At 38.5% G+C, this 16,551-nt stretch overlaps 1 protein-coding gene across 2 annotated transcripts in view; it reads right to left on the minus strand.

Moving 5' to 3' along the window:
* Window positions 1-13,899, minus strand: part of mylka (myosin, light chain kinase a) — a 70,826-nt gene extending 56,927 nt beyond the window's left edge. The window contains exon 1 of one of the 2 annotated variants that reach the window (XM_026218610.1): window positions 13,741-13,899. The gene's annotated coding sequence lies outside the window, so the exon portion shown is untranslated. The remainder of the gene's footprint in view (window positions 1-13,740) is intronic. The other variant, XM_026218611.1, reaches the window with a different exon arrangement.
* Between the last annotated feature and the right edge of the window lie 2,652 nt (window positions 13,900-16,551).

Genomic DNA, 16,551 nt, shown 5'->3' on the forward strand with positions numbered 1-16,551 from the left:
TGGTAGTCATGTTAATTAACCAACCAACTGTTATGCAACTGTGTACTGGGCGCAGGAACATGCCATGGAACATGGAATATTTTACATTTTATATTTAGTTATAAAGAGGGCATATTGTAAACACATCAAATACTCCTTATGACATAGAAACATTGTCCAACATCCACTAATTTCAGTCCAGGAAACAGAAACATATCCAGCTAACACAAAGAACTGCAGTAAATACTTTTTACAGGTTTAAATGGGCGACTTGCTTTTTTCTTCTCTTTAATGAAGTAACCAATAAGAACCCTCTGTCTAATCCCTCACAAATCAGTCTAATTTCTCATGAGTTATATCTTTAAAAGCATGTTGCAATCAGTCGTAATTTAGAAAAAAACTAACAAACTGATCATTGGCATGTGGAAGCACAAATGACAATGAGATTTCAGAGCTACACAAAATTAACTATTGCAAAATAGTTCAATCTCAAACCTTTGAATGTGATTTATAATAGTATCTGCAGATTTGTTTTGAGGTGTCCATTTAGAACACATCACTGCCAAATGTATCAGTCATTGAATCTTCTTTCACTAAATTCTAGACGGCAGTTTCACTGGTTGCAGTTTGTTTACAAATGCATTTTTTCAAACTATCCATCTTATTTGAAACAATATTTGATTCCATACCAAACATCTTATAGCCTAAGAGACACGGACCATCTTTTCTTTTCTGTACCAAAGATATCCAAGGAAAGTGGGAGGAGAGCATTTTAATTTAAAGCCCCTTCTGATTGGAATGCTTTACCTAGGTCTTTTAGATCAATTTCCTCCTTCTACCAGTTTAATATGTCTCTTCTTAATCATTTGGACACCAGTTGCAACTGTTTTGCAGGTTGAATTGGAGATGAAATGGGTGGTTTTGATGTGATGGAGAGCTTCTGTCTTTGTTTTGTTAGTATGTAGGCTATGTATGTATGTGAAGTATGTTTTGTTTTTTGTTTTTTGTTTTTTTGAGGTCCCCTCGAAAACGAGATGTTACATCTCAAGGGGTTTTCCTCTTCACAATAAAATTGACAAAAAAAAAAAAAAAAGATTTTGGTTTAGTACCTGAAAGTTGAAGGGTAATGTGTGAGAGCACGGTATATCACAGTTCCACCAATCCTGCAGAAAGTTGCTATACCTTCTAGAGTTCTGAACTGAACATTACGTCAAATGATATACATTCACTTTTACAAAACCAAATTTTACATTTGATGTGATAAGTAATGTGATGTGTAATTCCTGTGCCAGAAGCATTATCAAGCATCCATGACCAACAACTTATGAAGGGTCACAGGGATGCTGGAGTATATTCCAGTGTCTCGGACCATAGACAGTGGAACAACCTGGGGTGCGTTTTCCAAAATCAACACTGGTCGCAAGTTCCATTTAAAAAAAAAAGAGTTCAGTGGAACTTGTGACCATAGTTAGATAACAATGCTTCTGGGAAATGCACCCCTGAACGAATCAAACAAAACAGCAAAAATCAAATAAAAAAGAAACATTCCCATAGTAAGCCCTTGTTTTCAAACAGACAATTGCCATAATAAGCCTCAGTTTCCTTTCACAATTGTCTACTACTTTTGAAAATAAAATATCTTAAAACCCAACTGTGGGAACATTAAGTTCAATGTTTCTGGCAGCTTCAAATTAAATTAGTGATAAAGAAGAAATTAAGAAAAGGGTGCAAACAACCTCCATGTCTAAATGGGCATTACTGGTTCAATAATCAGGAAATGCGAGTTGCAACAAACTGTGCAAACACTCTCTGCACTAACAAGACAGAGATTTGCGATGGACCAAACACCATCAGCTGCACCAGTTAAACAATCTGTCAGCTTTGAATGCCACATGAATGGAAAGGTAGAACTAAATGAGCCATCACTCAAAAACAGCTATGCAAGAGCATGTATGGACAATGACCAAGCTCAACGGAAACCTTTTCTGGTCAGCTAAAACAACTGATTGTATGTTGTAACACAACCCTTAAAACTTGTTGATCTTCTCTGTCAGCAGGATGCTGAAACTGTTATACACGCCTTCGTCACATCTCAATTAGATTACTGTAATTCACTTCTTTATGGACTGTCAGCTAATAATATCAAACGACTACAATATGTTCAAAATTTGGCAGCTCTCTTGATTACCCACACAAGAAAGAGTGATCACATTACCCCAATCCTCTATCACCTTCATTGACTTCCGGTAACGTTGCGTTTAAACTACAAGATACTTAATCTCACTTATAAAGCTCCCCATAACCTTGGTCCTGTAGATTTAACTGACTCACTTCTGCCATATGCTCCTGCCCACTCGCAATAAACTTCTAGTGAGGGATTGTAGTCACCCTTAAGTTTTGTCTGGTGACTCTGGGAGTGAGGGTTTACAGTGTTTTGTCTCCTAGATTGTGGATTGCTCTTCCCCAAAACATCCATCAAGCATCTTCCCTTCTCTCCTTCAAAAACCTTTTAAAAATGTATTCATTTTCTGAGTATTACTCTTCAGTTCTCAGTCTGTAATTCGTACCCTGTTGTGAATATCAATCTCCATTCTCCTGTATCTCTAATCTAACTTTGTAAGTGGTCTCTGTATATTATTCTCAAATCTTGGTATGTGATCTGTCTTCTGGTATTGATGTTTATCTATTGCTTTTTCTTAAACCTGTCTTGTAAAGTGACCTTGGGTGAAAGGCTCTAAATAAATAAAAAAATATTATTATTATTAAAATGTACTTTAGAGTGAAAGTTTTCAATTGATATTATTAAAAAGTGTGCCTTATAAATGCATGCTTAAGTGTATTTAGAAATATAGTCATGAAGTTGTATGTTTCAAGTTGTTGTTTTGAAAAGTGTGTGATTCGAATTATTTTTGTGCATGATGCTCTGTTTTTAAAATCTGTTCAGATTATATGTTTAGTTGACTTTTATCGTTTACAGTTTTGATTGTATTTAGTTGCTGTTCATGAGCCTATCAGCAAACCTATCAATTGAGAACCACTGCATATTAACTAGTCAAGTCAAGTCAATACTGATTGTGTCAAAGCAGCTTTACAGTGTCAAACAGGAAAATAGCTTGTCAATGATGCAAGAAGACAATAGTTAGTTCAAGTCAGTTCATTGATGATTCAGTGATATCATCATCCAGCTCAGCTCTCTTCCAATAGTGTCTGTGCAATCAGTCAAGAGTCTCGAACTAAGCAAGCAAAAGGTGACAGTGGCACCAAATTTCCATCGGTGACAGAAATGGAGAAAAAAACCTTGGGAGAAAACAGGCTTAGTCCTCTGGCCAGACAAAATCAGCATGGTGCTGCTTAATTCCAGGCTGCAACACAGGTTAGATTGTGCAGAGGACTTGTTTGACCCTTTAACTTGCTCAGTGGCAGCGCGTCCACATGCAGCGGCTTCTCTCTGTCCCTAGAGAACGGTGTTTTCGTGTTTTTGTCTTGTGAGTCACAGCGTTTTTGTACGTTGTCTTCAGGTCTACATATCTTTAAGTGCTCATACAGTCGTGAGTTTCTGCTGGATGTCGGCAGAATCGCATTTTTACAGTTAAAGTGCACATGGAATCAAAATTGACTATATTTACTTTGTTCGCCTAAATTGATCATTTTGTGCTGAACAATTCATCCATGCGAGTCAATCCACACAAAAAAAAAATTTTTGGCTTCATAATCTTTAATCAAAATCTGAAAATGCCCCTCCCCTCTGCATTGGAGGACCTTCACTGATGATGTAGGCTTGAGGAATTGGGTGTCTGCTTAACCCGTAACCACGCCCCTCCAACTGACAGTAGACAGGCTGCCTGTGTGTTTGCGAGCATTGACAGCGCGTGAAAGGAGAGATGGCGAGGAGGTGTATTTTTGGTTGTGGTACTCACGGAACACTTTTCCCTTTCCCTAAACTTCCCTCGTTACGGTCCAGTTGGCTCGATTTTTTACATTTCGAGGAAGGAGGAATAACAGAGCGGTCACAGATGTGCTCGAAGCACTTCACGCGCAAATGCTTCAAAAGTTGGACAGAACACGAAATTGGATTTGTGAGATATCTGTCATTAACAGATAACGCTGTCCCGTCAGTGTACACCGTTGGTACCTCACAAAGTTTGACGACGGTGAGTTGAAATGAACCATGTCTCATGCAATTGAACACACCTACTTATCTAGATCCAATTAGGTGCTAGCTGGAAAATAAGCCACGGCCACTATTTTCCTCATTTATTATTACGTTTCTCTCGGAAATACGTCACAACACTGGAGAAAAGTCGTTTGCAACTTCCGTTTCACTGGGACTTTAAGCTCTGCGCACGCTGAACAGCTGCGGGATCTTGGGCTGCTCCAGAGGCCTACACCATCACCGACCCCCACTACTGCATCTCGCTCACAGCGAAGGCGCCACAAGTAGCGTGAGAGGAAGCAGAAGAGGGATGAGTGCGGGGGTATCCAGGCTAGGCTAATGGCTAACGCACACAAGTCATCTATCCTCACCATCATACTGTCTAACGTACACTCTTTGGACAATAAATTGGACTACATCTGATTACTACGTTCAACTCAGAGGACTGTAAGAGACTGTTGTGTTTTTGTGTTCATGGAAACATGGCTCAGCAACAGCGTTCCAGACTGCGCTATTCAGTTCGACCAGCTGACGTGCTATCGAGCGGACAGAGCTCTCGTCGCGGGAGGAAAAACCCACGACAGCAGGCTTTGTGTTTACATCAATGACGCATGGTGCCATGATGCTGTTGTGATCTGCAAACACTGCTCACCCCTGGTGGAGTTTATGATTATTAGGTGCCGGCCATTCTATCTGCCGAGGGAATATACTGCCATACTGCTCATTTCTGTTTACATTCCCCCGATCAACATCAACTGCAAAAGGAATGATGAACTAAATGAACTGTACCAGCACATCAATGAGCAGCAGACAGCATATATTTATCATGTATGTGAGGCATCTATTTGCTGATTTTCGGTTAATTTTTGTGAAGTGATCGTGTTCAAGATGAGATGGCAGAAAGTGCATGTTTGTTTTCATCTTTTATTTCACTTACCTTTATGATCAAAACTGATGGCGTATCCACTGAAAAAAAAATGCAAGTGATTGTGCTGGACACTTCCATGTCCTTCAAAACACGCTACAGCTTTCACTTTCTGCACTAACTATTGGATATAGTGCATATTTATATAGAAAGGGTTTAACATTTAAACATTGTTATATGCTTGAACTCTATAGATTTTATATTAGGCAAGTTGTGATGATTTGAGCAGACTAAACTGATCAAACATAGGCTCACTGTCTGCCGCTGGCCACTTGGTTGTTAATTTAAAAAACAAAAACTTGTAATGAACAAAAATTGCCAAACTTTTTCCTAAATTAACCAAATAAATAAACAAAACTAAATATAATCAATTTGCCATTACATACAAAACTTAAATATTTTAATAGCTGAAATAGTAGTATAAGCTGTTTTTGGAGAAAGGGGACAAAAGACGGTCTCGGGTGTTAACTCTCATAAGCTGTCAGACACAGGCCAGGCTAGGGACTGTATAGGGCTCTACCAGGAACTATGATGAAGCAGTGCTAAATATATAGCATAATGTCAAAATACTCATTTAGAAATTTTTTAATGAAACAAATTTAATTCTGTTAGTATTCCCACTTTTTACAAAATGTATCTATAATCTGAATATTTAGTTTTTTGATGTAACTGTAACAGATTAAAGTTGCTAAATTTTTGTATCCTGATTACGTAACGCTGTTACATGTATTCCGTTACTCCCCAACCCTGGTGAAGAAATTCATAAAAAGTCATTATTGCTGTGCTGTGGAGAAATGTCTGCTCCTGCTAATGCTTTATTAGCTTTATTTTTAGGCACTGTATTGAAAAAATACCTGGGGTTGTGTTTGTTTTCTTCTAAGAGAGACAAGCACTTTTTAAGGCTTTTCTGTAAGTATAAATACTTTCCCTCCATGCAACATAAAATACCTCTAGTTTTGTTTTCTTCCAGCTGCTCTCCATTCTTCAGGCTGCTCTCTTTAGGGCGCGTTTGTGTTCATTATACCATATTGTCAGACTGTTTTCCTTAATCTTCTTTAAAGCTGCAGTCGGTAACTTTTGATGCTCTAGCGGTTAATAAACAGAACTGCTTGCGTCTTGCGGAAGAACATCGTAGCCGGAACTACTTCTCTCTGTTTATGTCTATGAAGAATCACAAAGGTACTGGGTTACTCCGCCCCGGTACCCCCGAAGCAATCTAAAATAGTCTGAATATAAACACTTATTATAGGTGCACCCTAGTGATTCAGGACAAGCTAAAAACATGGTTTGGAAAATGCATTAATTGTGTACTTACTTATTATATACATTTTGTCAATTTTGAACACATAAAAAAGTTACGGACCGCAGCTCTGATTGGTTGTTTCTTACCGGGAGCGATAGTATTCCTCCAAATGGCAATAGGACAACTGGGAGGAGCCAGAGGAGCTTGATTTTTTTACAGATTATCTGTCTCATATTCTACTGTCAGGACATAATGACAGGTTTAACAAAAATGTAAAAAATAAATTTTTACAAAAGTTACCTACTGCAAGTTTAAGTGCAAATGAGCAACCTTATCTAAAGTTCTAGAAAAGAGAGAATTTATAGTTTATGTTACATCAAGTATTTCTGAGCTGTAGGATATGCTGAGGAATTGAGACAAATCAGGAAGATTATTTACAAAGCAGTCTTTTGTGGCAGAATTGCAATGCCATTTACATTAATTCCATTTAAAGTATTAAACCTAAAGTATGATTATGACAATGTGTATGCCCTGAAATGTGTTGTCTAACTCCAGTGTTAATGTACATAGCTGATACATACTTGCCACAAAAATTTTTGAAGCTACAGTATCATGGATGGTGCATCTACAAAACGTGAATTTTTAACCATGCAATCAACTTACTGGTAAATTATAAGGCCATATATGGTGAGGTGTATTTGTATGTGACTGCAAACATGCCATTCTTTAGAAATAATGGTATATTATCAGCACAGCTGCAGACAGGCATATGTTTTTTTTTGTTTCTAGTTGTCTGTTGATAGCATGAACAGAGCCAAAGCTTTATCGGTTTACCACTGCACAGTACATATTCCACTGACTCTCCGTTTGTGTGTGTGTGTGTGTTGAGCTGGTGCTGTTTAGAATGGCTCCCAGTCAATAATGACCTGATTCAACAAACAAACTTTAACTATATTATCTGCAGTCTGTGAGGCCAGGACTTTCAGGACAGGATAGTGTTTCACAAAACATCATGATCTTTTGGATCAAAATATTTGAATAATATAGTAACTATTATGATGCTATATTTATTACATTCACTCTTCATCTGGTTATGAATGTTTAAGCTGGACGATACTTACATTCAGTAATGTAATGCAAATGCTTATGTGACTTCAGCTGCAGAAAAATAACGTCACATAACAACAGTGATTGGCTGATGGCGCCATAAGAACATGCACAGTCTTAAACATTTCAAAGGCAGCGAAGAAGAAAACATAAGTCTATTTCACACTTTTAAGACCTCTCAAAAACCAGTTGGCACTTAACTTTAAAATAACATACTTCAGTCCACTAAATTGTTGTATGTCAAACAATGCATGTCAGTCGCAATAAAATAAAAATATATTGTGTTTAAATTTATTTTTTAATGCACTTAGCTCAAACTTTGAGTGTTTTTACACACTTAAGCGCATCTCCTTATACAATTTAATTATTACTTCTACTGTCTTTGAAATTTTAAGTTTACTTCTAAAATGTACTTAAAAGTATTAATGGTAAACTAAAATATAACTGAATTTCCAAAAAAAAAAAAAAAAAAAAGATTTTTTTAAACTAGTAGTGCTTTAGTATTTTAGTCAACACCATGGAAATAAGTGCTTCCAAAGCACAACCAAATATTATTATTACATAAAACATTAATATTATAAAACATTAAAAGTAATGAAACATTTAAAATGTACTTTAAAGTCAAATTTTGCTTTGAAATTGTACTCTTTTTAAGAATACTTGAGTACATACATTTTAAAATACATTTTATTTAATTAGCATTATATTATACATACGTGTATTTTATATACACTTAAGCCTCAGAGTACACTAAAGCGTGCAGATTCAATACAATTAAGCTTACTGTTTTTTTTACAAGAGACATTTAACACATACGGTTTTCTAAAACATAGGGTCAATTTCCCCTCAAGCTTGTCAGATCTATTGTAAATGTATTTTCATTGACATTTCCTTGACCGTCTGGTTATTTCCCAGAGCTAAAAGGCAAACAATTCACACACAGGTGTCTGCTTATCCGCAGCACAGGTTAAAGACCTGAAGTGAGTGAGATCAGGGTGAAAGAATGAGAATTCACACATCTCTCTCTGTCTCTCTCTCTCTCTCTTTCATTGTTTGCCACATACAGATACTCAGATGTTAGCTCAAAATTTAAGTAAAATTAAATTATTAGAACTGCAAACATGATTGAAGATTAGAATGACATTCCTATAAAATGTCTCAGGTTACGAATGTAACCATGGTTCCCTGAGTAGGGAACGAAACACTCCATCCTCTAGGGGTCGCTATGGGGAGCACCTCACCGTAACACGTGTCTGAAGCATACATTGAAAAAACACCAACTTGTTGACCGGTGACAGCCTCTGAAGTCACTGCCGGCGCGACCATAAACAGGCACCGGGAGAACACATCATTCACTTTTTTTAGGCCAAAGGCCTAAGCTACATACCCAACTTAATTGTTAGAGCCTTTGCCTGGGGTAGAGCTGAAGGCTTGAAATCAGGAAAGATTCCTTTAAAGGTATACGGCTAAGAACCTAGCATTTTATACTAAGTCTTGCCTGTCACACAGGGGCCTCCTGCTAGCTTTCGCATAAGCTTGCTGAAGGAGCTATCTCAACAGATCTCTAGTAGCAACACCATGTTTAGGTTGGTATCAGAGGTTACATAGGTGTAGTGGCGCCCAAAATGAACGGGGCTTTTACCAACTCAAGAAAAGGCACGAAGCAACTGTGCGAAGTCCTCACCATTGAATAGTCAAGTCACATTTATTTATTTAGCACTTTAAACAAAATACATTGCGTCAAAGCAACTGAACAACATTCATTAGGAAAACAGTGTGTCCGTAAAGCAAAATGACAGTTAAAGGCAGTTCATCATTGAATTCAGAGATGTCATCACTGTTCAGTTAAATAGTGTTTGTCCATTAATTTGCAATCAAGTCAACGATATCGCTGTAGATGAAGTGACCCCAACTAAGCAAGCCAGAGGCGACAGCGGCAAGGAACCGAAACTCCATCGGTGACAGAATGGAGAAAAAAACCTTGGGAGAAACCAGGCTCAGTTGGGTGGCCAGTTCTCCTCTGACCAGACGAAACCAGTAGTTTAATTCCAGGCTGCAGCAAAGTCAGATTGTGCAGAAGAATCATCTGTTTCCTGTGGTCTTGTCCCGGTGGTCCTCTGAGAAAAGGTCTTTACAGGGGATCTGTATCTGGGGCTCCAGTTGTTCTGGTCTCCGCTGTCTTTCAGGGATGTAGAGGTCCTTTCTAGGTGCTGATCCACCATCTGGTCTGGATACGTACTGGATCCGGGTGACTGCAGTGACCCTCTGATCTGGATACAGACTGGATCTGGTGGCTATGGTGATCTCGCAATAAGAGAGAAACAGACTAATATTAGCGTAGATGCCATTCTTCTAATGATGTAGCAAGTACATCGGGTGGTATGGGAAGTGTTCCCGGTTCAGGTTTACCTAATTAATGCAGCCTAAAAATGCTTTAACGGATTTGGATATTAAAATCATATTAGTATGTTATGTGTAAGCCCCCGCAGAAACCTGTGATCTCAGCCACCTAATACTGGAATATTGATGGCTGGTGCTAGCGAATGTTTAGTAAACACTGTAACTGAGCACTGCAAAGGAAACTCACAGAGTTTATTAGTAGACACATAACCACTCCTCTTACCCCTGCCCGCAGGTGGGGGAGGAGCAAGGGTTGCAACACTAGCCTTCTGTGCCTGTCTTTGATCCTCAGATTGAGACAGGCCAGGACCCCTATGTTGTTCAGGCTCAGACCTAGACCTTCATGGAACAAAGGATCTGAAAGCAGCGGAGTGCACCTTCGTCTCCCTAAACTCCTCGATCACCGTCTCAACTGAAATACCGAAAAGTTCAAAAGGCAAAACCTGAGCATCGAGTAGAAAGCCTTTTCTTTCTTCCCCATGTCTGCCAGGTTCATCCACAGATGTCTCTCCTCTACCATCATGGCCACCATAGTCCTGCCCATAGCATCTCGGCTACCTGATCAGGAAAAAGGCCCTCGCCTCTATTCAGGTCTCTTAGCAGATCAGTCTGACATGCTTGAAGCACCACCATCGTGTAATAATAAACACAGCCTGACCTGCTGCTGCGTATACCTTGCCATTTAAGCAAGATGTATTTCTTTAAGGGGCTTAGATGGCAGGGAGGGTGATTAAAAGAGGATGTCTTTCCCACAGAAAGAAATCTCTTTCTAGAGGAGGCATCTTCTCATAGCAGTTTTCGCGCATTGCCTCGATGTTGGCACAACTCTTATGCCAAAACCAAAGGATGCGAGAAGAAAACAACCTCTTTCATTTCTTTTCGATCTCTTATGGAGATCATTCAGAAATGGAAGGCTCACCTGAGCTGGAGGGCTATGGTCAGAAAGATAACACTCATCAAGGTTTTTTTTTTTTTCTTTTTTTGGCCTCACAGTGTCACCTTGTTAGCGCACTTTCATGGCAAGTCCAACTTTGCCATGGCGCGATCCATAACCTCAAACAGCTCTACATACACAGGGCAGGAGAATTGTGGGAGGCTCAGCCTCAGCTTCTTCACCATCCTCAAATATCTCCTGCTTTTCCTGGGTAAAAACCCAGCAGAGCACTAACCTCAGTATCAGAAAGTGTTAAAGATATAACATCATCCTCCTGGAGTTCTCTCGTCCACCATTACGAGCGTGAAAGGGAAAGTCCCTCTTTAAACCATTCATAAAGCTCATTCTCCTCCGTGCCTCAGGAGCGGCGGGTCCTGAACCGCGGGAAGCAGATGGCTTCCTTTTTTCCTATTTTCCCTCCGAAAGAGAGACGAACAAGTACAGAGCTTTTTCATTAAAAAAAATGCTCACAATGCATGCAGATTGCTTGATCAAAGACAATGCATGCATGATTTTTAGTCAAACAAATGATGCAAAGATTGTGTGTGTCATCGGGTGTCAAATAACGCCGACACGGATGCACACATTGTCTAAAGGCTTGCTAGTAGTCGCCATGTTAGACAGAGAAAGATCACTCTTACCAGTACTTTCAGATGCACACTTCAAACAGAACAGTCAGTGAAGACGAAGAAGAGAATTTCGTGTTCTCCCGGTGCCTGTTTTAATCGCTCCGGTAGTGATGTCAGAGGCGGTCACCGGCCAACAAGTTTTTGTTTTTTCAATGTATGCTTCAGACACAGGTCACAATAAGGTGTTCCCCATAGCGACCCCTTTAGGACAGAGTTCAAAGTTTCCTTTAAAGGGAACAAATGTCAAGAAAATAATCTAACGTGAAATCAAGTCCAAATCAGTCCTCTGCATGAAAAAGTGCATAAAATCTTGAATCAGTATGTTGCCGTTTATCTGTGACAAGTGAGAATTTACGTGTCAGTTCTGATCATCAAATGAAACTGGAAACATCATATTTTATAGCATACATGACTAAATGGACAATGTACACGTGAAAGGGAATGTTTCAACGAATGAATGGATCCTTCGTCTTTCATTGGTTATTCCATCTCCCGAATTTTCTGGTGTCCACCAGTTTTGGCCATCAAACAGATGACATCATATTTGTCTTGGATACTTTAGTATAAAGAGGAGGTTCATGGGTGACTTGATGACAGCCAGGTCTTCAGGTCCTTTGGCAGCAAAACAAGGCCAAATCATCACCCCTCCATTCAGCACAGTTTGACAGTAGGCTTGAAGTGTTTGTGGAGAAACATTCTGAATACAATGACTACTTCTGTCTGTTCTCAAGACATTGTTCTACAAATACTGTGGCTTTTTTAAATGTAACTTTAAAAATGCAAACCAGAGCTGCCAGGGAACAGGCTTTATCCTAAACATCCAACAACATATATATATATATGTATCATACACACACACCAAGGTGCACATTTTCAAAAGACAAGATTCTGACAAGAATTTTCCGTTTTCCTCAGTGTTCTCTGTTTGTAAATCATCCTGTAGAATGTAGAAACTCAAGAATGACTGGTTTCAAATTGTTCGGAAATTGCCTTATAATTCTCCTCAGAGTGATGACAACAACAACTGCCTTCCTTGTTGATGTATCTGAATTTGTGTTGTTATGATTAACAACAGGGAAACTAGGGAGCAGAATGAGGCACAGTCATGGTTTCAGCATTTTGGCCTCCTTTTGCTTTTGTGTATTATCCCACAAAATAAGAGTTGTATAATTATAGAAGCTGGTGAAGACCAGATGCTTATGATGTAATAATAATAATAATAATAATAATAATAATAATGTATGATATACTTCAACAAATAGTCTAAAATGAGGGTTTGCCCTGTATGGTGTGTGGTTCTGCCTCTGGTAAAACAATGTAATCAAGCTTCAAAAATGTTCTGTCCTGTCAGAAAACAGAAACACTGGTGGTGAGGTGTCTTGTTAAATGTAACTTCAGCCAGCTGCACAGACACTTTGTATAGAATTGTCTACACACAACAAGAGGAAACATTTGTGTTCATTGACTCACTCACAGGATTCTGAACAAACACAGATAAGACATGAAAAGAGTCTGTCAATGTCCTCCAATCACACCAGCTCTGAAACACAACATAACCACCTAACCTGCATATGACCATTTAAAGCACTGAATCTAACACATCTGGAGGGTGGAGAGAGAGAGGGGGGGTGGCTGTTAAAGAACTGATCATACCAGTCATAGTTCAGAAAAAAAGACAACAGGAAGGGGCTTTATAGAAAGTAACGCCCTCTGATACACCTCACCCTTCATACATAATAAACTTAATAAAGGGCAAACGTCTATTCATTAACCTAACGAAACTGAGGCTTCATTCATCTTCACAGGCATTGTTGCACATCATGAATTTAACCACAGCATTAGGATCAAAGACATTCAACCAGAATAAACGTCATATTTATGTTGATTAGGAGTAATTATACAGAATGTGGAATAACTGGAAATATACCCACATTACACACCTCTTACAGTATACTGTATGTAAGGATATCGTCATATTTCATGCGTTAATCACAATAAACATTATTTGCAATGTCCTCAAAATGTGACTCACTTAAAAATGAATTGGATAACAAATAACAAAGCAAATGTCTATGCTCCAGGAGCGTTTCTCTTAAATAACTTTTCTAATGATTTTTAATCAGATTGTGTTTTTGGTGATTTATAGTGGATAAAATCAGTTCACACAGGTGTCCTAGACGGGAAAAAAGTATATACAGTGGTCTACAGTATAACAATGCATTTGCATTTGACCTTGCACAGAATGTGCAAAAAGTGGATATGATGTACCATTTGAACTAATATATGAATGTGAGATCAACATTTCTCACAGGTAAACTCAAACTATTTAAACGTCATCTTAAGCTGCATAAAGAGTCAGAGCAAACTCACCCAGACTGTCGTGTTGGACTCTGAAGAGATTAGTGTCCGTCTGCTGCACGTCTGTCATTCACAGGAGTTCAGCGGGACACAGCAGAGAGCGCGTCCAGACTCGCTGTCCTGACTCTGATTTGCTCTCAACGTGTTCTCCCTGTCGGCACCGAACTTGCTGGCATGAATCCTAACATCACAGGCTGAGAGTTCCTCATTGGTCGCAGGGTTATAGGAGTTGAAGGGGGAGGACTGAACACTGCTCAGACTAAAAATTAGATGTGTGCCTCACTGCTTTTCTGTTTTCATTTGAAGCCAGAGGAATGTGAATATAGGACAAGTTTTCATTGTTTAATGTAATAGTTTTACCTAAGGCTTCTTTTGGATACATGTACATAGAATTAATGTTTGTAGAAAGTATGTATTTAATACTGTCTAAAACACTATAAATGTACAGTAAAACTTTGTAAAGTAAGTTTTTATTTTTTTTAAAGAAGCATAGATACATTCAATTGATCAAAAACATTTAAATAAATTTTGTATATTCATATATATATATATATATATATATATATATATATATATATATATATATATATGAATACATTCAGAATTATAAAATTATAAAATAAAATAAAAATCATATAATCTGTCAGCAGTATGTCAACACATGTTAAGACTGAAAGTGAAAGCAAGGCTGATGGACACATGACCAAATGTACCAGGGTACTGCACATATCCCAGTGCAAGTAGAAACAGCTCATAAAAACTTGGCAGGTATTTAACAGCCCCCTATACAAACCAGCCGCCCACTACACAAACCCAACATCTGGCTCTGCACAATGACACTGATTGGCTACTAGACTTTGAGCAAAGCATAAACCAAGTCCTGCTGCCTTGGGCTAAATAATGAGAGACTTTGAAAGAAATGTGACTGTGAGAAATATATGTTCTTGGATCTGATGTATAGCAGGAGAGAGAGCAGCAGGCTATAGATCGCCAGGAACATGTGGAATGGCCATCTTATGTATATCTCTGTGTTTTGGGTTTAGTGTATGGATTTTGACTTAAATTCTGAATACAGAAAACACCTGCTGAGGTCTCCTGAATGAGGGATCTTTAGCACCACCAATGACATGGTCCTTCTTGTCAACATTTGACTAAAAACAGGGAGGAAATTACTAGCGCCAAAAAAACAGAAGTGACTGTGTGTCATGAAAAACAAGAATCTTAATGATGTCTTCAATATATCAATTTATAAATTGATAATACAGATCTGTGTTGGTGTTGGAGTGGTCAGCCATTGATAATGAATAGGTGACAGTTAAAGTGATAGTTCATCCAAAAATAATAAAGATTACATCCACAAGCACAGAGTGGAGACATTCACAAACAAAACTGATGACGACCAGTTATTCGTGAAAATCTTTACTGAGGAAACTATTGCGCCACCTGGGGGATTTAAAGAAATATTGGCATAATAAAAATAGAAATTGTAAAAAAAAAACAAAAAAAAAAAAAAAAAGACTCAAAAAAGTGATTTTACCAAATCTATTATCTGTATAAAGCTTGTAGTTTATATTATTTGGGTGTTTATTGTAAACATATTGTAAACACAGCGTGTGGAGGGTCTTATCTGCAAATGTGTTCCAGTAAGAAGAGTTTCCTGATGCATCAGCTGCACTTCCAGGGACACAAATCGCCCACAGGAAACATAAAGTAAACACTCTCTGGGAACACTGCCCTAAACCCTAGACAAAACATCTGCCTGAAAGAGAGAGAGAGAGAGAGAGAGAGAGAGAGAGAGAGAGATGGACTGAGAAAGGACTATACAGCATTTCAATACAATTAAGGGGCAGTTCACTTAAAGGTGTCATGTGATGTTTTTTTAAAGATCATTATTTTTGTGTATTTGGTAGAATATGTTGACATGCTTTAATGTTCCAAGAACACATTCTTTTTCAAATACTGTACATTATTGTAGGTCCTCTATGCCCCGCCTCTCTCAAACGTGTCGCTTTACTACAAAGTTCCTCCTTCCAACAATTGCAGTCTGCTCCGATTGGCCAAGTGACCCAGTGCACTGTGATTGGCCGAACACCAAATGACTCCACTGTGTGACCCTCTCTCTCTCTCTCTCTCTCTCTCTCTCTCACACACACACACACACTCTCTCTCTCTCACACACACACACACGCACACTCACACACACACACACAGACACAAGCGATGTGTAAAACTCCGTATTTGAACATTCAATAGCAAATACTTAAACTAATAACAAAACATACTTAAAGTAGCTGATTCAGAAGCGCCAGGTTGTCATGGCAAAGTCAGATTTACCTCCTCTTCTAGGTTCATCCATAAAATGCATTGCTCTTCTGTTGTAAGTAATCTTAAAAATACCCAAATGCATCTACTTTTGGAGGGCCAAAAAAGTCCTTTGCTTTTACCTAGATACACACTGCATATCCCTGACATGGCTGCTTCAACACTAACTGCGGTTACTGAAACAACGCCTTCTTTCTTTGCGTGAACATTTGGGTAGCATTACGCAAATATTTGCACGTAGTGACGTAGACATGTGGGGGCGTGTTTGAATGAGCCGTGGCAGAGTCTTAACTTTGATAAAGAATATCTATTTGGATTAGAGACTTTAGTCTTTGCAACTCTACACAGCTTCTTCATGCACAAAGAGCTTGTGACACTCCAAAAAGAAAGAAAAATCGCATCATATGACCCCTGTAAAAAATGAAATTAGTAAATAATGACAGAAATGTACAGTTATGGCTTTAGTAAATGACCATGCTCAATTATTTAAAGATCCCTGTG

The sequence above is a fragment of the Carassius auratus genome, chromosome 34, assembly GCF_003368295.1.
Source record: "Carassius auratus strain Wakin chromosome 34, ASM336829v1, whole genome shotgun sequence".
NCBI lineage: Eukaryota > Metazoa > Chordata > Actinopteri > Cypriniformes > Cyprinidae > Carassius > Carassius auratus.